Source organism: Octodon degus, unplaced genomic scaffold, assembly GCF_000260255.1.
Source record: "Octodon degus isolate 3935 unplaced genomic scaffold, OctDeg1.0 scaffold00240, whole genome shotgun sequence".
NCBI lineage: Eukaryota > Metazoa > Chordata > Mammalia > Rodentia > Octodontidae > Octodon > Octodon degus.
The window spans coordinates 180,445-205,021 of NW_004524816.1; the positions used below are offsets into that span (position 1 = coordinate 180,445).

The 24,577-nt window shown below is 42.6% G+C and overlaps 1 protein-coding gene across 1 annotated transcript in view; it reads left to right on the plus strand.

Moving 5' to 3' along the window:
• Positions 1 to 24,577, plus strand: part of Tfam (transcription factor A, mitochondrial) — a 62,178-nt gene that overhangs the window by 33,653 nt on the left and 3,948 nt on the right. The gene's annotated exons all lie outside the window — the stretch shown is intronic.

The window sequence follows — 24,577 nt, forward strand, 5'->3', positions numbered from 1 at the left end:
GGTAAATCAGTCTGTGAAGTTTTTTACACTGGAAGACAATTATGAAAATAGTGTTCTTATTTCTCATACAATGGAGGCAGGAGTTTCTTTTCAAAACAGTCACAAACTGTGGGAGCTACACTGTTCTGAGATCCAATGGAGCCAGAGCCCTGTGTGGGGACACACGTTACCAACCAGCACGTAGGAGGCTGAGGCAGAATTGACACCAGCTTGAGGCCAGCGTGGGCTACCCAGTGAGTTCAAGGCCAGCTTGGAATGTGAAGGGAGACCCTATCTCAGTAGTAAACAGCCTGACTCTTAGCTAAATCCTAATTCTTAGGTATAAGTCAGAGTATTTAGAATTGATGGTTGTATATGCAAGTGATTGTTTGGTAATAACTTTTTATAAAATGGATGGAGAGACTTAAAACCCTTTTTCTCATCATTTTCCTAAAGTACAACTATGTACCAATATGTATGCATATTGGTTTAATTTGCATAGAATAAAAATTTTCATTTTACATGTTTCTGAATTATACATTTTGACATTCATTTTATGACTTTTTTAAAAGTAGAGAATTGCATTTTTTAAAATTTTTCCGGTTTCATGCAAGTATATGTATTCACAAAGACTGCTTGTATACATTTTTAAGTGAGAAGTGTAAGAAGCACACCTTCAAAGGCAGGCACGTGGGACATTTTGCATAAGGGATAGCTACTTAGGAACACGGGCAGTTCCATTGCAGTGCCACCTTCATAGCTTGTGAGTTAAAAATTGTATTTATATTTTAAATGGTTTTTAAAAAGAAAAGTATAAATATGAAAATTAATTGCCTTTACCGTCCATAAGTGATTTTATTGGAGATCAGTCCTACTCATCCTCCAGCATATTGTGTCCAGCTGCTTTTGTACCACAGCTAGAGTTGAGTGGCTGTGTCTAGCCTGTGCCCTGCGAAGCCCAAGCTGTGCCCATCTGGGGCTGTACAGAGACTACCAGTGTGGTCTGTGGTGTAGTGGGCATGACAGCGGAGTTCCCCAGGGTAAGTGTGCAGGGACCGTGCTCATTACTGCATGTGTTCCTGCTGTAGTCATTGTCACTCGTATCTAGGAGAATTTATCGCTGTCTAGGCTAACAGCAGCTGAACCCCTGTTCACAAAGAAAATCTTTCACTCTCAAGTTACGTTGCAAATAGTGCAAAGGATTTATCTTCTGTAGAATGAGATTCTGGATTGGTTTGTGCCGGCTCAGCACAACACACAGGTTTTTCTAGCCGCGCACGTCACAGCCTCACTGCAGTTGGAAGCGTTCCTGCCTAGTCTTGGGACCGCCAAGAGGTTTTCAGTCTACTCCACCTCCTTGAAATAATTTGCCTTCAGCCATTGTCTCACAGGTATAACTGTACTCTTGTTACTCATACCACGTAGGTTCTTCGTATGCTCTTAGAAATTGTGGCTCTAGATCTGCTGAAAGACTGAAGATTGTTGTTGTTGATGGATGGAAAATAAGTGAAAAGTCACAAAAAGGTGACATTATATACCAGACTTGACAAGTATAGGAACTGAAGAGAGAAATGTAGCTTGAGAAAATGACAGGTATTTTCAAGTTATTTTCCCTGTAGAACTGAGTATAAGGCAAAGTCAGTAGTAAAATAGATACTGTGGGCTTGAGTCAAGAGGAGTTTGAAGACGAGGGAAAGGAGAAGATATACCACGTGCTTCGCAGTCTCTCGGGCTTGGAAGACCCCATGAAGCCCCAACTTCTCCTGGCACCAAGAAGGTACTAGTTATGTATCATTTGTAGGAAGAGAGAGATCACAGCTCAGATCTCTGATCATTTTTAGGGCTCCAGATGAGCATAGGGAACACATAGGTTGTGTTATGATCCCTGGTGAGGGCATGAGATGGGTGAGTTCTGTAAACATCTACAGGACAAATGCAATGTAAAAGACACTTGCAGGGCAATTTTCTCTGTACCCTTACCATTTCTTGTGCTGTTTTAATTTTTTTTTTAAATTTTTTTGTTGGTACCAGGGATCAAACCCAGGACCTTGTGCTTACCGGGCAAGCACTTCTACTGAGCTATCTCCTCAGCCCCTCCTGTGCTGTTTTAAACTTACATTCATATCATACTTTCCAAATGCATTTGGACATTCAGTGCTAAATGCTCAAGGATTGCGTGGTAATCCTTGTAAAAGAAGGTAATTGATAGTACTTTAATAATCTGGCTTCCAGCCCTTTCTTAAAGTTATGTACGTGCCATGTACCAGGTGGCAGCCATCCAGTTGCAACAGTGCATACAAGTTTTCTGTACACAGAATAAGAACAGAGAATCAAAATAACCAAGGACTGTGAACAAAACACTTGCTGTAGGAGCCAAAGGTAAATGTTAGGGGCAAAAGAAGTGAAGTACTATTTATGTTATAGATACTGGTCATAAATTTTTATATGTTTGTTTATTGGAATAGTAATAGATTGTTTTGAAATCATTTGATGAGAGAGGGTTGTCGGCTTATTTTCTTTTTGATGTTTACTTAATGAATTGTGACCAGGTGTGGTGGCCCACGCGTATAATCCAGAGGTAGCAGGATTGCCATGAGCTTGAGGCCAGCCTGGGCTATGTAGTGAGTTCAAGGCCAGCCTGAACTATATAGCAAGACCCTGTGTCAAAAACCCAAAAAACAAATTTAGTGAATTGTGTACAAATTAAGCATCCCAGAATCATGTAGTTTGGCTCTTTGCTTTTTGGCAATTTTTTGGAAATGCTATTTTTAAAGAAAGACATTCTAACTGCTATGTGTGTATTTAGATTTCTGAATTTAAAAATTGGTATTGCTATAGTCTAAATTTTTTATTTTATTGTTTTTATTTTTTGCTACCATAAATTGAACTCATGACCTTGCACTTGCAGGCAGGTGCCTTTGGCGCTGAGCTGTGTCCCCGGCCCGGGGATTTAAAATAATTAGAAAATTATATTGATTTTTTTTTTTTTTTGCATTTACTGTACTTAAAATTTGTCACCACTAGGTTGTGCTAAAGCAGTAGCTTTTATGTACTAATAATATCCATTATTTTAGTTTTATCAATATTATAAGGATTTTTTTTTTTTTTTTTCCCCCCAGAACCAGGGATTGAACTCAGGCCCTTGCAGTTGCCAGGGAAGCGCTTATTCTACTGAGCCATCTCCCCGGCCTCTAAGGATTTTCTTTTTCTCACTTCAAGCATATGTCAGTTGCAAAATAACAATTTTGCAGTGTCTAAAATACAAACTGTGTTGTATGTTTTCATATTTTAAAGCAGTACTACTCTCTTTTAAAACTGAAGTGTTGGAAAATTACAAAATGAATATATTTAAATTTGTAAAACTTCCAAACAGTAAAGAGTTCAGACAGCTGTCATGTGTCTTACATTGTTCACAAATAAAATATTTTTTGTAAATAAATCCCTGATTATATTTAAAACAAAACCAAACCATTCTTGTATATATTTCACAGTATTTTACTGGTTCTAAGGACCGAAATACTTAAAAAGAGCTCAAACCAGAATAAGAAGTTAAACATTTTAAGTTACCCTAACATTTAAATCAGCCTGGTATAATAGTTTTGGATTTAAAGTATGGTGTCTCAGAACATCAAAGAGAAATACATTCACGTAGCAGTAATGGTAGGTTGTAAATTCATTTTGGATATAAAATCAAGGAAGAAAGGAATTTTGGGACCCTGAGCACCCTGTAATTAATAACGGTCCAGGACCTGAAACATGAAGTACTGATGGAAAATTCCATACCTAATGTGACCGGTTCCAGGAAAAACTGGTCAACTAAAATTTTATATAAAATCAACTTTAGGTAATGTTATATATGACTCAAATTTTGTTTTTAGACTTGGATCTCCCAATATATTTCATGTGTGTGTATGTATGTATATATATATGTATATTATTTATTTTTCTTGTTCCATCATATGTATGTAAATTGCAAAATCTGAAATCTTATAGTACACCCAAGGCTAAGGGGAGCAGCTAGAGCTAGAGCCCCTTGGTCTGGCATGCACAGGACCCTAAGTTCAATCCCCTGCACTATAGCAATCAGTGCTACTAGCCGTGACTGTATATTCATAAATGCATGCTAGTCAACATGTATAATTAATGACTTAAGAGCTAGATCTTAGCTTTGAACCCTGATCAGCCCTTTAGGCACTTAGGGACTAGAAACTTTGATGTGTGTGGTGTTGTTCAGGCACTTTAATAAAAAATTAGACCTTGCCCCTGGGGCAAGCTGAGACAGCGAATGAGATAGGGCATAGTGGCTCATGCCTGTAATCCCAGCATTTGGGAGGCTGAAAACAGGAGGATCACTACAAGTCCAGTCTTGTGTAGTGAGACCCTGTAGACCCTGTACTAAATAATTAAAAAATAAAAATAATAAAAAATTAGAAATAGAATCAGCAGTCATAAGGTCACAGAATGAAAAGCATGACTCATTTCCTGGCTCTCCCATCCTCATTTCCATCTTAGGTTAGATACTGCTGACTTTATAGGTTTCATTTTGGTGGTTATTACATCTATAACTGATTGTATCTTTATATATAAGTAGTATCTCCATAAAGATTGCAAAATTTCATCATAGTAACACTACCTTCTGTTGGGAGGAACAAATTCACAATGGCTAATTTTGCATGCTTCCTTAAGGGACTAACGGAAGTTTAGGATTAGTACCGCCCTTGTGAGATTTCCCATTATCTCTTTAGTTGTGGACTGTCCTCTCCCTACCCGCCAAGACGGGAAGATCCTCCCGGGCAGGATCCTTTTTAGTGTAAAGCCACCTCCTTCTGAGCCACCCGATAATCTTCAAGTCCCCTCAATCAGTGAATGCTGAGATTCTGGCCACTTCCTGGCCTCTGGCCCTCAGGAACAGCTGGGCATCCCAGATCGCCACCGCATTTCATCTGTCACATTTTATCTGTTGCTGTAGCGCCTCACTGGAGGCGGAGGCTTCTTGCAGGGGTCCCTGTAGCTTTCCTTTTCCTCACTTTTAGTTTTTCCATAGCTGTAAGTAACATTTTGGGTTTTGTTTTGTTTTTCTCTTGTTCCATCAACTTTAAAAAATTTCTCTACTTTAGTCTCAGAAAGGCAACTAATACTGTTCTTCACATCCTTTTTCTCTACCTTTCAATCTATTAGCCTATAGCAAATGTACTACTGCAATTTGTCGATTTCATCTGAGTTATTTAATTTATTGGCACGAAAATGTGCATAGTAGTCCTTTATAGTCTTTCACTTCTGCACAGTTAGTAGTTAACGTTCTGATTCTGCTCATTTGTGTCCCGTCCCCCACACCCCCATGGTCTCACTTTGCCAGCCAGCTTTATTGGTTTTTCCAGATAACCAGCTCTTTGTTTCTATTAACAAATCATTTTTATTCTGAATTGCTTTGGGCTTTGTTTGCCCTTTTTTTTAAGGTGGGAGGTTAGGCTATATTGTTCATTTATGATCTTTACACATTTCTGGAAGCACTGCATAACTATATTGCATATTTAGATATATTTTTATACTGATACACAGTTTCATGTATTTTTTGTATACTAAAGAATGTAGTGTTTAAATTCCAACATCAGTTTTTCAGTTTGATGAATTTTCAATTTTTCCTCATTTTTAAATTTCATTGTGATGATTTTGCATGATTTTAGTCTTTCGTTGAGGCTTGTTTATGGCCTAGGACGTGGTGGATCCTGGAGTATGTTCTATGAGCCCTGGAAAAGAAAGTCCGCACTTCTGGCTACCTATGAGATAAGGAGGAAGCAGTTCTTAGTTTAATTCCATGCTTCAGAGCATCATGAAGCCCAAATTGTAACTTGGACACAACGGAGATGATATGTCCTTTGTAAGGCAGGGGCTGGGGAGATGGCTCGGTGGAATAAGTGCATCCCTGGCAAGCGCAAGGGCCTGAGTTCAATTATTCCTGGTTCTACAAAAAGAAAAAAAGAAATGTAAGGCAACTAACCTCTTACTATACGAAAGCTCAAGTAGCTAAGACAGTATTTAAAAGTCATTTGCATATGATGGTACACATTGAAGATGCTCGTGGCAGACTAGCATATATGTATAGAAGAGGCCCCTGACAGCTCAGGCTCTGCACCTAGTAGCCTAACTACACAGAGAAGTGAAGGGAATAATTGTACCTGAACAAGAGTGGCTGTGTGTTCCACATTGTTACTTGTCCCGGCATCACTAAGAGTAGTTGGCCCTAAAGTTTTTAAAGATTTTCCGCTTGGTTAGTGAATTGATTGCTCTGTGTATAACTTAACAGCCCATGCTGCCACCCTGTTGGGAAGTGCTCCATAAGCAGCGCTGCTGCCGGGAGGGTCTCACTGCACATTGCCCTACATTAGACGACTTTTTATTTTTAAACTTTTATTGGTAAACTTATATACGTAATGATCATATAGGGAATTTGAACCTGTACAAGACATATCTTGATTCTTTTCCTTATTGTTCTCCCCTCCCTTCATTACAAAAGCTTTGTTTCCATTTTCCTTCTACTTTTTTTTTTCTTTTTTGTCCCCCCATCCTTGTGGTCTTTCCCATTTAAACATTTTCTTCCTACTTCCCAATAACCTATAGGACTTTTGAGAAGACTCAAATGTCCATTTACATCCTTCCGATTCCTGCCTAGACATTTGTTTGGAAGTATGAGACCAATCTATCGTTGAAGGCAGCTGAATTAGAAAATAGGCAGTCAGGGCTGGGCCCTCAAAGGAGGCAGAAGAGAAGATACCTTGCAACTGTGAGTTGCTGCTGCTGTGGGCCAGACCTTAAGACAACAGATCAAACAGAGCGCACCTCTAAAGATAAGCACCCAGGATTTGTCATTGCCTTGAGGAAGCCAGGAAGAGTCAGTCGTCGAACTCCTGCTGGCCATGGCTGCCCAATAAACTTCCATGCATGCTTGCCACGTGACTTGCTTTCCCATTCGGTCCTGGAATTAATTTTGCCTGAGCAGTTGTGCTTGTAACCTTATTGATGGACCATAGTTTTGTCCCACCTCATGTGCGCGTTCCCATATTTTCCACCTTGGATGCACCACACCTCATGGTTTTGCTCTATAAAAATCCTTAGAAATGACATTCCTGGGCAACCCACTCAGGTCCTCCTTCTGTGTCTCAGACAGGAGCTTTCTTTCCTGTCTCAATAAGTACATTCTGCTCTTAACCTCCATTGTTCCTAAAATTCATTCTTTGGTTTTTAGAGAACACAAACTCCGCCCAGGTATCTTTCAGGTTGAGAGTTTCATGCCCTGAAGTCACTCTCCGGAGCTTGAATATCAGCATGCACCTTGAGAAAAGCCCACCTGTAGTAGCACATCATTTTTCTCTTCTCCATTGAAGCAATATCCTAAGGACTAAATGATGTTCGTTTGCACCTACCTCTGGCCCCATGTGCCCTCCACTTTCTGTCCCACTGCCTTGGAGTTACTCCTTGTCACTGTCCACTGCTTGGATTTGGTGAGTCTTGTGTTCCACACAGGCACCGGAGAACACTGGCAGTTCCTGCCTACTGCTTTTAAAACACCTAGAAGCTGTTGCTCTATTGATGGTAATAGTTCTTTTTTAGTGTGGCAATAATTTTTTTGCATTTTAGTCACTTAATTGAAACTTTAAAAAGTAGGGGGGAAAGTCTTGATTTCACTGTTTTAAAATGTTTATTTCATTATTTGGCTTTAAGTTCTTATGTTCATGTACATTTTCTTGTGCTGTTTCCTTACCTCCTGGCAACAAATAGAATCAATAGTCACTTTCCGTTTTCCTACAGAGGAATACAGTGATGCCTCCATTCCCGAGCTTAATTCTGTCATTTTGGAAAAGAGGACCACATTTGTGTCTGTGTGGGAAAGATGGCTTGGCACTGTTTGTCACCCGATGCAGTTTGCAAACAAAAACAAAATTTTGCCAAACACTTTGGTTGTGAACCAAATTGTTCGCAAACAAAAGCGGACTGCGGTTAAAGGTTGTGAAACGTCGTGCCATCTTATTACAGATACTAAGAGCTCTGCAAAATCAAAACCAAATGCGAACAAACAGCTTTTGGAAAATATCCTGAATTATTTAGTTCAGTTAATACTTGATGTTAATGTAAAAGATTTTTATTTTCAAGAGAAAAAAAAATTCAAAACAAGATAATAGGGTAATAATAGTTAATACATTGTGTATTATTATCTTTAAATTAATTACTCAGAGTACAAGGTACTGGTATTTTATTGTCCAGGCCTTGGAGACAAACCTTTTTTTTTTTTTTCAACAAACAGGAATTAGTAGTGTGTGTGTGTAATTTCTTCTTCCTTTTTCTTTTTTTCTCCATTTCCCCATCCTAGTTTTTTTTTCCTTTGAAATTTCTTCCCATTTTACACTCTCTGTTGTGTAGTTTAGGTCATTTTCTCTTTCATCTTCTCACACTAGAGACAATGCAGTGTTTACACATGTGCATCTGGTTTATTCCCTTTACCAGTGTGGTCTTGGGTTGCACCCATTTACCTGTAGAGGGCTCCAGTTTACTGTTCTTTGAGGCTGAGTAACACTGTTGTATAAAAAGACCCCATCTGGTGTATCCAGTCCTCATTTGAGCATTTGGGTCATTTCCTAGATCCGGCTACTACAGAGTGTGCTGCTCTACACAGAGGTGCACGTGTATGTGCTATGATGTTTTGACTTCTCTGGGAGGATATCCAGAAAGGGGATAGCCGAGTCAGGTAGGACCTCCAATCCTAGTTTTTTGAAGAATCTCCACACTGATTTCCACAGCAGTTGCAGCAGTCTGCATGCACGCCCACCAATAATAGAGATGGGTTCCTTTTTTTTTAAGATAGGGTCTCTGTGTAGTTCAGGCTGGCCTTGAGCTCCTTTTGTGGCCCAGGCCAGTCTGAAACTCTTAGCAACCCTTACAACTCAGCCTCCTGAGTGTTGGCATCACAGGTGTGGGATGCCACACCTGTTTTCTCTACTGCTTAGCATTTGTTACTGGTTGACCTCTTGCTGGTAGCCATTGTTCCCCTGGAGAGATGGAATCTCAGAGCTGCTTTAGTTTGCGTCTCTTGAATGACTGGTGATGTTGAATATTTTTCGTATGTTTATTGTGGTTTGTATTTCTTCCTCTGAGAAGCATGTATTAATTTCAGATGCCCATTTTTAGGTTTGGCATTGCCTGTTTGGATTTTAAGTGTGGGAGGTTTGATTTTGTTTTGTGTTCAGTCCATTATACATTCTCGAAAGCTAGCAAGCATTTTTTCCTACCTTGTAGCTTGTCTCTTCACTGTATTGGTAGTTTTTCTTGCTGTGCAAAAGCTGTTTAATAAGATGAGAATCCCAGATGTTGATTCTTTTGTGATAGTTCCTATAAAAATTGGATTTTATTCATAAAAATCTTTGCCTACACCAGTGTTTTCAAGAGTTCTGTCTTCAGTAGATGTAATGTTTCTGTTTTAGTATTTAGCTCTTTAATTCATTTTGAATTTAATTTAGGGCATGGTGAAAGTTAATGTCAAAATTATGACAAAATTTCTGTACTCTGACTTCTCCATTACTTTTGTAGAAATACTGCCTTACAATCAGGGTATATATTCCAGCCTGGGGCCGGCTAGATAGCTCAGAAGTCTAAAGCGTCTGCTTAGGCAAGTGTGCAGGGACCATAGTTCGATCCCCCATACCACATGCTGTGCCAGCCCCTCCCCCAGAGTGGGCTGAGCCAGCCACAATAAATAAATACACAAATTCTAGCCTGTAAAAACTAATAGGTCTCTAGCACAACTAAAATTCCTGTTCATCTTATTTACTTATGCAGTCCTGGGTAACTATTGATGACTGGTAAATTTGTGGGGGCAATGAGTAATGGAACATTTATAATACTTGCAACTGGATTCTCAGTGATTCATAAATTTAACTTAGACCCTTCCTCTTAGGCTTAATCCTGCCCAACATTCAACACAAAATTTCAAGCAAGAGATGTCTAATATTTACTTTTTTTTTTTTTTTTTTTTTTTTTTTTTTTTTTGTCTTTTGCAACAGGGTCTCACTATGCATCTCTGGCTGGCCTTGAGCTCACTTTGTAGCCCAAGCTGTTCTTGAAGTCCTAGTGATCCTCCTGCCTCAGCCTCCCGAGTGCTGGGATTACAGGCATACGCCACCATGCCTGCCTGGCGTATTTACCACTCTTGCTTAATATATTAATCGAAATATTCACCAAGGCCATCAGGCAGGTGAAAGAAATAGAAGGGATTTGTAAGATCTAATAGACGATTCCAACCGTTTCATCATCGATTGCTAGAATTAATAACCAAATTCAGCACTGTAGCCAGACATAAAAATCACACGAAAATCAATAGCATTCTTAAATACCAATAATGTGCTCATTTAGAAGAAATTTTGGAACAAAAAGCACAGTAGCACCAAGAAAAGTTAAACACCTTGTAATTAACCTAATTGTGGGGATGGCTGGTTTCCTGTATAGTGAAGAGCACAGTACACTGGAGAAGGAGACCAAAGAGGACGTCAGGAAAGGGAAAGACATCTCCTCCTCCTGGGTAGACAGAACCAGTCCTGTCAAAATGGCCATATTTCCAAATGTGCTATACAGATTATGTGCAATCCCAATTCCAATCCAAATAACATTCCTTACAGAAGTAGAGAAAACAATCATAAAATTCAATGGAATAACAAGAGCACAGCAGTCCTGGGTAATAGGCAAAGCAGGAGGCCTTACAATCCGGACTTCAAATTATACTGAAAAGGAAGTAATTTAAGTAGAACTTCAAAGGTGGGTATAGCAAAGTCGCTGTTTTTAAAGATGTGAAGGCTAGTAATGGTTTATAATAAAGCCATGAACTCTTCACTCCTTCCCCATCTTATACATGATTTGTGGAAGTGGGGAGATGGACTGGGGTTTAGAACACAGGCATGTACCTAAAAACATGTTGAAGTGAAGATAAGAATACAATAACTGCATGTCAGGTGCCTGTAAGCCCTGTGTGTAAGGCCGAGGCAGGAGGATTGCCCTGAGTTCAGGGCCAGCCTGGGCTGCATTGTGAGTTCAAGGCCAGCCTGTCTCAAAAAAAAAAAAAAAAAAAAATGTTAATACATTAGAGACAAGGGTTCATTCACAGAGATAAAAGCATTCAGAATGTGCGTTAGTGGACATCTGAGAGTACATCCTGGACATCAGCAGTTTTGGGAACAGTGGACACAAGGCCAGGCGTGGTGACAAACTGCCATCCCAGCAGCGCTGAGGCTGGGGCAGGAGAATCACAAATTTTAGTCCAGCTTGGACTACATAGCAAGACCATGTCTCAAGAAAAGTTGATACATTAACACTGTATTTGAAGATAATAGGACCTAAGCTATCAAGAGGCAGCGCTTAGGTGGGATGTTCAAGACCAAGCGTTTGACAGGATGTGTGACATTTACTGGAGCAATGGGGTTCAGGTTCTGAACCAGGAGAGTGGAATAAAGAACCTTATTTACCTGCAGTCTGAGATTCATCAGAGTTGTCCCCTATTAAATGCAGTCTAAATGACACTGCCGTTGGGGGGAGAGCTGCATGGTAGCAGCTCAGCCCACATGCACACTGACCTGGGTTCTGTCCCCAGAGCCTTGGGAAGCGAGAGCTGCCTCAAAAAGCATTTAAAGTGGAAATTCCTGGGTCTCGCTCACAGCAGGTTAACAAGAAGCTCCAGGTTCTGCCACATGTGGAATGGTGAGCACACTATGAAACATCAAAACATCAGTGGAACCGTCGAGGAAGGTGAAATAGGAATCAATAGGCTATTAGGTATGTCTTGGTTGGGTCTGGGACAACATGATTCTGGACTGCTGGTAGACTAAAGACCTCGTGCACACTATGCAGGTGCTCTACCGACAGTGCATCTGCAGCGCAGCACAGATGTTGATGTGCATGCTGCGAGGAGGTAGCGACCACAAAAGGCCATATCAGAGCATCTGAGTAGCCGGTCCACATGTCCTCCACACCAGCACGGCTTGACCTGCAATGTGGGTGGGGAAGGCAGGTAAGTGCACCTCAGACTATTTGGCAGTTGTTATGGTTCATGTCTAGTTGTCCCCCTAAAGCCTCATGCAGTCAGGGGGCAGCATCTAGAGTTTGTGATTTACTCATGATCCAGTGTGGGATTGCATGTGTTGGATAGCTTGAATATGATGGGGGAAGAGAGGCTTGCTAGCCCCACTGCTCTTCCCTTTTGGCTCTTGCTGCTTTGCAGTTTTCTGCCTCTGAACTGCTGCCTTCTGCCATGTGCCACCTAGCCTTCAAACCAGCAGAGTATGGACTGAAACCTCCACTGACTGAGCTAAATCTTTCCTTTCTTCATTTTGGGTATCAGGCATTTTGTCCCAGCAACAAGAGAAAGGGGACTAAGAAGGCAGCATTCTGAGAAATGTAGGATTGTCCCAACTAGAGAGAAAGCTACTGGCACCCTGGGTCGAGGACAAGGATGCCGCGTTCCTGCAACAAGTGATTATCCCATCTCAAATGTCAGTCTTTTTTTTTTTTTTTTCCTTAAATTCTATTTGTGTGTGTGTGTGTGTGTGTGTGCGCGTGCGCACGTGTGGCCAGCTCAGCCCACCAGGGGGCGGGGCTGGCTGGCATGTGGTGCTGGGGGATTGAACCGCGGTCCCTGTGCTTTGCTAAGCTTGTTCTAAGTAGGTGCTTTAGACCACTGAGCCATCTCACCAGCCCCTCAAATGTCAGTCTTGCTACTGAGCAAACCCACTGTTCAGTCCAGAGTAACACAAACCCCTGGAATAAAGGAGAGAAAGAAGGGATCGAACAGAAGACTTGGCTAAGGCAGTTCTAATTCATTTCCATCGGGGTTGCTATCATTAGTAATTCAGGCCCCTAACTCTCTCAGAATCATGGAGCCAGTAACAAAACAGCCTGTTAAATGGAAAGAGGTTTTTTCTTGTCAAGAGAATGAGAAGCAGGGAGAAATAACTCATAAATCACTTTACTGCTCAAAGAATGAGAGTTTGTTTTGGGACAGGGTCTCCAGGTAGTGCAGGATAGACTTGCACTCACTATGTAACCCAAACTGGCCTCGGATTCATGGCAATTCTCCTGCCTCAGCCTCCCGAGTTCTAGGATTATAGACATGCATTACCATATCCAGCAAGGGTCATTTTTGAAGCTCAGGAAAAAGGAGGAGGGTATTAGACACTGAGTAGGAGAATAATTTCTAGCTCTTCACTGGGAGAGTTTGGGATTATCCCAAAGACAGGACTGCTTTAATCTTTTATATGGGCTCCTAATCTGGGTCAGGGATGGTGGGCCATGATGTGGGGGGTGGGCAGGAAGTTTCCAGTTGGATGGCAATGAATCTAAGCTAAATAGCAGGGCCACGTGATGCTCTTTGTGGCTGACACGTTTGTTCGGTCCTGTCCCATGTCTTGTTTTCCAGCAGCTGAGACACTCCACATCTCAATGGCATATCAGGAAAGTATTTCTTTGTCTGAAGCAGAATTCTGGATAGTAAAGGATTATTTTTCCCAGCATTTGAGCATATATTTACCTGGTGACAGGTGACATCCACACCACTACTCCAATACTAGACTTTATGAGCAGAGGGAACAAGGGGGAAGAGTAGCTGAGGAAGACCAGGCATCCTTAGGATGTGTGCTAGGCAACTGCTGTTCCATTGAGCCATATGCCCGTTTGAGATGCCCTTGCTGAATTGCCCAGGTTGGCCTAATGGGAGTTCTTCCTCCTTCATACTCCCAGTGGCTGGGATTACAGGCCTGAGCCACCACATCCAATTCCCTAAAGTCTTCCTGGTATAGACTGATCATTCCCTCTATGGCTACTGGCATAATTTTGTAAGTTCTCCCAGAAAGCGATCGGCCTGCTCAATGACAAGTGACCAGAGCTCTTGCAACACTTTTGTTTATAAAAACTTGTACATTCCTTAGTTTACTTTTTGGGAGATAAGCAGGATAGTGTATTATCTGCTGTATGAAATGTCCACAAACTTCCAGGCATGGAATACATGCATATGACCTCAGCACTGGGAAGACTGAGGCAGGAGGAAAGGAGGTAGTTGTGAGGTTGCGCTAGCCTGGGCTACAGAGTGAGGCTCTGCCTTCTGGAGAGGCTTGTCACGTTGACTTTGCTGACAGGAACATGGCTGTTCTCACTGACCAGGGAGCTCAGGCCCTCTGTCATTGAGGGTGGCTGGGGTACTTTCCAGGGGAGCTCTGGTCCTTACTTTGAGCGTTGCTTCCTGACTCCAATGCAGATCCCTCAGCCTGCCAGCAGATCCTTCATCCTGCTGGCGCAGACTTTCTAGCTTCCTTCACTGGCTTTTGGGCCTTCCCAGAGCAGATCCTTGACACAGACTTACATGAGGCATTGCCATGGTCTCTAGACCTTCAGCTGGACTTGTAGAGGCCATTGCATGGACTCTAGGTCTGCAGCTGGACTTGTGCAGGGCATTACGGTGGGACCCAGGCCCTGGGATGGACTCTTTGGTGTTCTAGTGTGTGGATTGATCTGCTGTAGTCTTTTGCATTTGACTTTGGGTGGATATTATAAAATAATCCTATATGTCCTGTATTAAATATTTTCCCTTGTAAACCCTGTCTACCACATCCCCTCTGATTCCTGGACTCATGAGTTCTGCCAATGGGCAACACAAAATCATATAGTAAATGCTGATTCAAATGATCTGCAACCTTGACAACCTTACTCCATCCCTGCAAGGTAGTACCACCTAGCTGGTGCTGTTGATCTTCTTTTTTTTATTTTAATTTTATTGAGAAACAAATATGTATGAGACAGTTTCCAAGCTGATTAATAAGACAGTTTCGATAATCAATACATTGTACATTGTTATCTTCTTAGTGGTTATCCATAGTACAAGAAGCAGACAGGATATCCTGTCCAGACACTGTTAGTACAAATCTTCCTTCTCATTGAACTAAGCGAAAGTAGCTGTATATTTATCCTATTGTGTATATATAAATACAAAATGATCTTTCCTTTGTATCCCCCTTTGTTTAGTCCTGCCAGAGATGGGTATTCTGTTGGCATCTAAATACTGTAGGTGTTTGAATTCAGCAAAACAATCCAACATTGTCTAGCAGACTATAATATTAGTGGGTTATCCTCAGAAGTTCTTGACTTGAGCCTTTTACAACTCAGCATATTAATGTGGCTTTACTTTTTAATACCTCATTTTTATACTTTTCGCTGGATGGTTAAGACCAAGATAAAGCAAGACCTATCTAACAAGAAATATAACTTTTGTATCTAATAAGATCAGTCAAGTACCCTTAGGATTTATCCTGTAGCCCTGTACCGCACTTTGTAGATCCTGTGTCAGTGTCAGCCATGAGGATGAGTCACGGCCATTGTTTAACCAATTTGCTCTCTGTGAAAGCCTGAGAGAATGTTTTCTCTCTGTGTGACTCTCCCCAGGCACACTACACATTATCGATCACATTCCTCTGTGGTGTAACTAGATCTTCAAATGGCCATGCCATGTTTTTATTAATCCAACTGCTTCTGAATGGTGAGGAAAGCGATCAGACTTCTCTGTGAGCAGGAGCCCCTTGCCTCCCTTTTCTGGCCATGAACTGTGTTCTTTGGTTAGAATCAATGCTCAGTGGAGTACCACAGGGATGGATGAGGTATTCTGTAACAACCACATGTGATAGCTTTGGCAGAAACATGCAGGGAAGGCAAACCCACCCCCAGAATAAGCATCAATGCCTGGAAGGACAAAGGGTGTCCTTTCCACAACAGAAGCAATGCAATATAATGTACATGCTGCCAGGCCTCAGCTTGTCATCCCAGGGTGCAGTGCCAGTTCTGGGGCTCAGTGTAGGTCTCTGCTCTGGCATGTTGGGCATTCAGCAGCCATTGTAGTCAGGTCAGCCTTAGTAGCAATCCATGTTGCTGAGCCCATGCATAACCTCTATCCCTGTCACCATGACTACTTTGTTTATGACTCCCCTGGGCCGTGACAGGGGTGTTTGAGATAAAAGGTCAACCACTATCCACAAGACAATTTTTCCTGTCCACCTTATTATTGAAGTCCTTCTGCTAAGGGCTAAGGTCCCCTTTCAGTGCACATTTACACACAGCATAAATATCTTTACATCCTTTGCCCATATGGAGAGCTTTACATATAGGTCTCTGCCCCAGATGTCTTTACCACCAGTTTCCAGTCACTTTCCTTCCAACTCTTTGACCGTTGGTGCAGCCCCTGGGCACAGACCATGAATCAATAGAGAGTCACATATCTGGAAGTGAAATACAATATTTATTCCAAGTGAAATACACAAGGGATATTTCCTGAAACTGTCCACTGTGAAGGTTTTCCTTCACAAGATGGACTACCATGATGCAGCTGTCTACTACTGGACATAATGTACAGCGCCGTCCGTAAGCCAGGCCCTACTCTTCCTTTATCAGCTGACCTTATGGCACACCCCACGAGGTAATGGGCACATGCTGGGGGGCAGGAGACGTTATAGCAGAAGTGGGAACCATGGGCATTTGTGTGGCAACTTCTTTGTGGAACTGATGTGTCTTGAAACTGCTTGGGCTCAATCATGTTTCTACCACTTCTATTTAGTAACAGGCTATTGCTATGCAATCCAACTTTATGACTTGGTGAATCAAATATTACTCCATATGTGATGGGCAGCTCAGGCCACATGGTAGCCTTATGTCCCATGATCAAGTGTCCAGTTTCCACGGAGGCCCAGTGGCAGCCAGAGCATTTGTTTTCAGAGGGTGACAGAGTCTTGATCCAAAGTCCTAAAGGCCTGTACTCGATTTACCTCTGAGGGCCTGCTGAGGACTCCACATAGCACCCACATCTACCACTGATACCTCAAGTGCCGTTGAATCTCCTGGGTCACATAGTCCCAGTGGCACAGCAGCCTGCACACCATTCTGGACCTGTTGCAGAACCTTCTCTTGTTCTGGGCCCTATTCAAAACTAGCAGCTTTCTGAGCCACTCAGGAAATGGGCTGGAGTGACAGTTCTAAGTGAGGAATGTGTTGCCTCCAAAATCCCAATGGGCCCCTGAGGTGTTCTGCCCTTTTTTTTTTTTTTTTTTTTTATCATAGGAGAAACCAGATGCATGAACTTACCCTTTGTTTTAGAGGGGATGTCTGTGCATGCCCTGTACCACTGGACTCCTAGAGCTTTCACTGGAGTAGAAGGCCATTGAATTTCCTATCCTCTGGAATGCAAATGCTTTACTAACAAGTACAGAGTGATTTTTTTTTTTTTTTTTTTTTTTTTTTTTCTGGAACCGGGGCTTGAACTCAGGCCCTTGCGCTTGTCAGGGAAGCACTTATTCCACTGAGCCATCTCCCTGGCCCCCATAAGTCCGGAGTAGTTTTCACCTCCTGTGTACTTGGTCCAATTAGCATCATATCATCAGTGTAAGGGACCAATGTGATGCCTTGTAGAAGGGACAGATGATCAAGAACTGTGAACTACGTTGTGACACAGCTGGAGGTTGATAGAACCCTGAGGTAGGTCCATGATGGTGTGTTGCTGGCCTTGCTAACTAAAATCAAATAGCTTCTGGTGGGCCTTGTAGATAGGAAGAGGGCACAAGCCAGATCAGTAGGTACCAGGAGATGTGTTCATCTGTTAAGCAAGGAAGCTGTATCTATTTTTTTTTTTTTTTCAGTACCAGGAATCGATCTCAGAACTTTGCGCTTGCCAGGCAAGCACTTATTCCCCTGAGCTATCTCCCCAGCCCAGGAAGCCATATCTAGTACAGCAGCTGCACTTGGAGTCCCCCTAGGTATGTACAGTAGTCTGCTATCATTTCCTTAGACCCATCTATCTTCTGCATAGGCCAAAAAGAATTAAATGGAGTTGTGATGGGAACCACCACTCCTGAATCTTCCAGGCCCTTGATAGTGGCATTAATCTCTGAAGTCCCTGCAGGGATGCAGTGTTGTTATTTTCCCCAATAAAGGCAACTCCAGCAGCTTCCATCTGGCCCTCTGCAGCACAAGTTTCTCAAGCATGGGCTAGGGAGCCAGTGTGAGGGTTCTGCCAACTATGTCTATCCCAGCTGTGTACTCTGGAACTGTGGAAAGAAGTACAGAATGAACTTAGGGGTGGCACTCATGGACTCTAAGATTTTCCCATTTATATAAATCTAGTAAAAATTCATTAGGCTTCCTATCTGTTTCACTTTGGGCACTCCATGACTAGCCAGCCAGCACCATATGTCTACACATCAGAGCACTGCCATCATTGCTTAGCTTCTGATGTCTTTATGCTGAGTAAGCGTACTGTTTTTGGTAGTTAAACATTACTATTTGACCCTGCCACTCTGGGATCTAATGAAACACTTGCCTTTAATTTTCCTAATTGAGCAATTGCTTTCCCCAGTATAAGAGCTGGCATACGGAGAAGAAAACTCGTAGGGCATTTTTGTTTCCTTAAGCCTTGAGTTCCTTGTCAATAGTAAATCAAGTAGCTGGGTGTGGTGGCACATGATTGCAATCCTAGCACTCAGGAGGCTGAGGCAGGAGGATCACTGTGAGTTCAAGGCCAACCTGGGTTGCATAGTGGATTCAAGGATAACTTGAACTACATAGTGAGATTCTGTCTAAAAAAAAAAAAAAAAAAAGGCAAACCAAGGAATGTCAGGGACCTCAATTTATTCACAGTGGGCTATGCATGTTTCTGTCAAACTATTTTTTAATCATTTATTTATGGGGTACATGGTCTCATTATGCAGTTTGGACTCATAGTGATCCTCCTGTGTCAGCCTCCTCAGCACTGGGATTACAGGCATGCACCAGCACACCCAGTTTTGGTGGCCGGCATGGTGTGCATAAGGCTCTGCAACATGTACCAGGGGTCAAACCCGGCTCCTTGCACTTGCCAGGCAGGTACTTAGACTGCTAAGCTATCTCCCCAGCCCCAAATAAACTAGTAACACTTCTTTTTTAACTCCACAAGCTGCAACATTAAATTCAGAATCTCTACTTAATGAGTCCCTATTGAAAAATTCAACCTGATGCAAGTGTGTACTTGACATTATTATTATCCCACACCCTTAAAACCCATTTCCGTACCTGTTCCTCAGACCTCTGCTTATAAAAATTAGAAAACTCAAGAAGTTTTGGGGAGTATAGTGGACCTCCTCTTGGGCCGTGCTGTACACTTCATGCTTAGGAGCTTTCTGATAGTTGAGCTGATTGTAGGACTAGACAGAAACACGGGTGGTGAGAGGGTCCCCGGGAGGGTCAGCGTTATCGTGCTTGGTGACAGCGTCAGGCAACACAGAATGAATTTCCTTAGGTGTGGGTCAACACCTTCGCCTTCACTCCAGTGTCCTCTGGGGCTGAGTGTTAGACCTGCCTGAATTACGAGGGTGGGTGCTTGGAAACTGCAAATTGCGCTGTGGCTAACAGGAAGAAAACGCTCTTTCAGGATGTGCTTAGGAACATTTAGATTCCTTGTGTTTCTGGAGCTGGGAATTTGAGTCTTCATTTTCTTTATTTTCCTTTATTATTTTGTCTTTGAACTTAGAACATTTTAGACCTTTTTAGGTGCCTGCAACTCATGACTTTTCTTCGCTAGTTTGCAACTAGCAGGCATATTTCCCACTCTGGCAAAAATATTCTAAAGTATTATGCATAAAGTCATTATATTCCTCAGTGCCAGGCATGGTGGTGCATGCCTGTAATTTCAGCACTCTGGAGGCTGAGGCAGGAGCATTCCTGGGAATTCAAGACCAGCCTGGGCTACATATGGAGATCATACTAAGATCCTATCTCAAGCAGACGAACAAACATTTCCTCACAGCTCACAAGTGGTGAATAAGAATAACCAAATGGATCTGTATCATGTATTATTTTAAACAGTTCACATCATAGGCTATCAGTCCTCACACTTTACCAGAAGGAGCAATTATGTCAAATTGAAATCTCATCAAATTAGACAATTCCAGGAAGCACTACACCCATTCAGTAAGCTCATTCTTACATCTCCATTTCTCTAGAGCCGCTTCTGGTACCAAAATCTGTCCTAGTTACTTTCTTGTCTCCGGGATACAATACTCGACGTGGCAACCTACAGGACAGAGAGGTTTACTTTGGCTCACAGTTTGTAGAGCTTTCAGTCCCCAGGGCAGGGTGGCCTGGCAGAGGGCCACGACAGGGGAGAAGGGACTTGTGGCATGGAGTGAAGTAGAGAGATGGGAGGGGGAGCTCTGTCCTCCCAGGTCACCCATGGCAACCACCTCCTCTGACCACCTTCACCTCCCAACATCACATTTCTCTGCAAACTCAGCTGTGAGCTCCTCAGCCTACAAGACCACGCACCCATGTTCGGGCGTCCTCCCCAAAGCCCTCTCTTGTTACTATTATGTCAGGGTTGTGTCCTGCAGTGACAAGGACCACAGCCGTGGATGCAGTAGGCATATAAAGGCAAAAAAGTGAAAGACCTAAAGGCATGGAGGCCAAGTTCCTGCTAGCTGGGGGGTGGGGGGGTGTAAGGAGGCTATCGACAGAGACTCTTGGCTGAAGGCTTTTAAAGGGCTCTAGAAGGGACTGTGGCTAAGCCGTGTAACCACTACTCAGTAGCAGACAACACATTGGTAGGGCCCAGTCCATTCAAGCAGGAGAGGAAGTAGGTTGCAGGAAATGTCTGCAGAACTCCTGCACGCCAAATCACACACTCGTTTCCCTCTCTAGGTTCTGGAGCAGGCTGCTGCTTGCCGGGGAGGCTCTGGCTCATCTCAGATACTAGCTGTGTGCCCATGCTTTTGAAAGCATGGTGCAGGGGGCTGCCACACCAGAGTCACCAGGGTGTATGTCAGCCCAATTCCAGGGCTCAGCTCCAGGTTCACGATCACAATTGCTAGAGACAGAGCCCTCCGGTCTTTATTTTCAGGAAGTAACTCAGTAAGAACTGATGTGATAATTCTTATATGCACTAAATTGTAAACTCTGCTACACTAGACAACATCCAAGTGCCTCTTCCTCAGTGAAAGCCGCCAGGGTAGGAATCTCTCCTCTGTACCCAGCTGATGAAGGTGGGGGACATCAGAGAGTGACAGCACCTGGACTGGACTCTCTTCTTACCCCACCCAGCACATTTTCTTCCTAAGCCTGCTCTCTGTTTTATTCAACTGAATCAATAGTACGATAGGTGGACTCTTCTGCACTATGATTTTTGTGTTATATATGAGGATACAGCTAGTCTGCATTGTACTGCTGCAACTTTTTTTGTATTGGAGATCAAACTCAGGACCTTGCACTTGCCAGGCAGGTACTTCTGCTGCTGAGTTATTGCCCAGGCAGGACCATAATTTTTTAAACAGGTTCCCAAGGCCGGGCAAATGGCTCAGTGGAATAAGCGCTTCCTTGGCAAGCGCAAGGACCTGAGTTCAAGCCCTGGTTCTACCAAAAAACAAAAACAAAAAAACAACAACAACAAAAAACAGGTTCCTTAAGGATGATTTCCAAAAATTTGGTATTCAAAAAACACAATAGAAACAACAAACAAAACCCCTGTAATAAATAGTCTTGTACCTCTATGGCTATATCTATAAGACAGAGCCCTTAAAACACAATGCAAAATTAAAAGAAATGAGAACATGCATCTGAGCTGGATGTAGTGGTGCATGGCTGTAATCTCAAAACTTGGAAAGCTGAGGAAGAATTACCAGGAGATTGATGTCAGCCTGGGCTATGTAGTGAGTTCAAGACCAGCCTGAACTACACTGCATAATGAGACCCTGTCTCAAGAAGAAGAAGGAGGAGGAGGAGGAAGAAAAAGAGTCTGTCATTTTGGTCTCAATTTAAGACCCACAGAGGTGGTCTCAGTTTAAGACCCACATGTATACTGCCTCATTTTGGAATGATTGCATAACATGCTATTGTAAAGATAGTTTGTTCAACTCCTATTTATGCATGTTGTAATTGTTTATCTCACATTTATTTAATTCTCAAAATGGCATCATTTTATTGTCTTATGATTAAACAGCACAACTTGGGAGATCTGAGTCTTGAGAGGACGCTTGTGGCTTATTATTGTTCTCATTCTCGTAACAACAGCATGACAGATCTCTTTCCTAGTGTTTCTCCATTTCTGACCTTGGTTTTGTGGCTAGATTTCCCTGCCAGCCCTGGAGAATTTCTTCTGTGAACCCAGCAGGATGATGTCTCTTAAGTCAAATTCCAAAGCCTTGAAGCAGATCAGCAGACCAGGCCCCCTGGCGACTGACTACACCCAGCCTTGACCCCATCCACAGCCTCAAGCTTGTTTTTCCTGCAGCCTTTCATCCCTGCCTCTTGAAGATGAGTCCATCTCTTCCCCAGGGAGAAAGCAAACTGCTCTGTGAGCAGAGGGTGATGCGTGATCCCAGGCTATGTGGTGTGGGGGCTCTCTAGCCTCTGCCTTGTCTCCTTTGCAAATGTTGGTCCCTAATACTAGAGAACTGGAAAGACAGAGCTGGGAATGGGGACAGACCTGGCACCCTAAGAAGGCTTAGCTGTATAAGTGGAATATAAGAAGCGCTTTCTTAACCATCTTGTTCATATAAGTGTATGGTTTCGCCCCTGCCATATTTCCTAACTTTTCTACTTTTTCTTCATTGTTTAATCCTTAAGTTCTCACTTTCCATTTAACTGTTATACCTTTCAATTTTTATTTCTTCTTAAGAATCTCTATCAAGTTTTTAAAAATTGGAGCCAGGGAGATGGTTCAGTAGAATAAGCGCTTCCCTGGCAAACGCAAGGGCCTGAGTTCAATCCCCGGTTCCACAAAAAAAAAAAAAAAAGTTTTTGAAAATAGCAGTTAATGGGTAGAATTCTCACCCGACCAACTCTATATGCTGATTGATATCTGTGAACTAAACTACACTGAGGATAGCAATGTGTAACACTAAAACCATGCTTGAAATACCTGTCATTATGGTCTTCTACCTGCAGCCTGATTCTAATGTCACATCAGTTATTACTATACTCCCTTTAAAGAAAATGTTTGTGAAAATAAAGGTAATAAAAGAAATAAGAGACAAGAAAAAAAAAAAAACCAACCACTTTCTGCCGAGCAGCTCCAATGTGTGATGTTTCAGTTGCTGCTCTAGCCTCAGATCTGGGTGGTTTGATATTGTCTGTCAGAGTGTTAGCAAATGTATACAGGTTCTCAGAGGTGGTGGTCTTAGGGTGGAGACAGTTCTCAGGTGGGCTTTACTCATTCATCTATTTGACTTCTCAGCCTGAATCCTGTTACAGGTAGAAATCAGGAAGATTCATGTCTGCTAGAAATTATACAAAAAAAAAAAAATTGACTATGGTTTACCTCCTGCAAACATAGACCCTGGATCTTAGTACTTTAGTGACTCAGAAAAAAGACAAATGAAAATCTCCTCTACGCATGTGTTATTGGGCAGTGGCGAGTTCTGAGAGGCCTGAAGCAGAAGGAGGCCGAGGCAGGAACATGCTGCGCTTGCCCACAGGACAGTCCTGATCCCAGGGTTTTACTGTTTGGTCCATAATTTTGGCAGGTGTTTAGATCTCAATTGATGGTTATACACTAAAACATCTGAACTTCATAACTTTCATTTCTTTGAAAGAGAAACACTTTATGCAGAAACTTTGGTAGATATACATTTATTCTCAAGTAGCACATAAGGTTCTGAGAATTAGTGATGTCTTCCTCTGTAATTACCATTCATGATAGAGCTATGGTAGGGTCACATGCCAGGTGTCACGGTGGCCCATGCCTCAGGAGGCTGAGGCAGGAGGATGGTTGTGAGTTTGAGACCAGCTTGGGCTACAAAGTGAGCTCAAGGCAGCCTGAGCTGCATAATGAGACCCTGTCTCAAAAAGACAAAAACAAAACAAAACAAAACAAAAAACAAAGACAAGTCACTAGCCTTGGTTGCAGCTCAAGTGTTAGCCCCAAAGGTGGGCAAGGCCGGAGGCTGGAGGATCACTGCAAGCTTGAGACCAGCATGGGCTGCACAGTGTGTTTCAAGTCAAGCCTGAACCACATCACAAGATCCTGTCTCAAAAAACCAAAAACAGAGTTTGTGTCTCTCAGATCAGCCTCAGACTCTAAAGGATTAACAACACTGGCAATAAGTAAAACATCTTACTGGAAGTCTTACATAAAAACCATAACGTAACTGGTAACTTGCTTTCTAATTTCACAAACCACAAGAAAAACTTAAAGCATCCCTCACTGATAACAGAGAACAAAATAACCTATTCTTCTAAGTGTGAGTCAGTACCACTCAGGCAAAACTGGACCTGGCTGTCATTTGTCCAAATGGTTTTGACACACTTTTGGAGTTCAGTCCAGGGCCTTGTCTTTGCTTCCATGTGGTCAGAAGTCCATAAACTGTTTATTCTAGAACACTACAGCTAGCTAACTGCTCCAGTAAGCCAGGCTTCAAGTATTTGTCAAAAGCAGTTTATTTCACAAACATCAGAGGGCAGCATTTGACAGGAATTCCGAAAGGAGACCAGCGCAACCAAGCAGCCTGCCTGGTCCATGGGGCTAAACTCTGTTCTCCCCCACCTCCCCTCCCCTCCCCTCCCCTCCCCT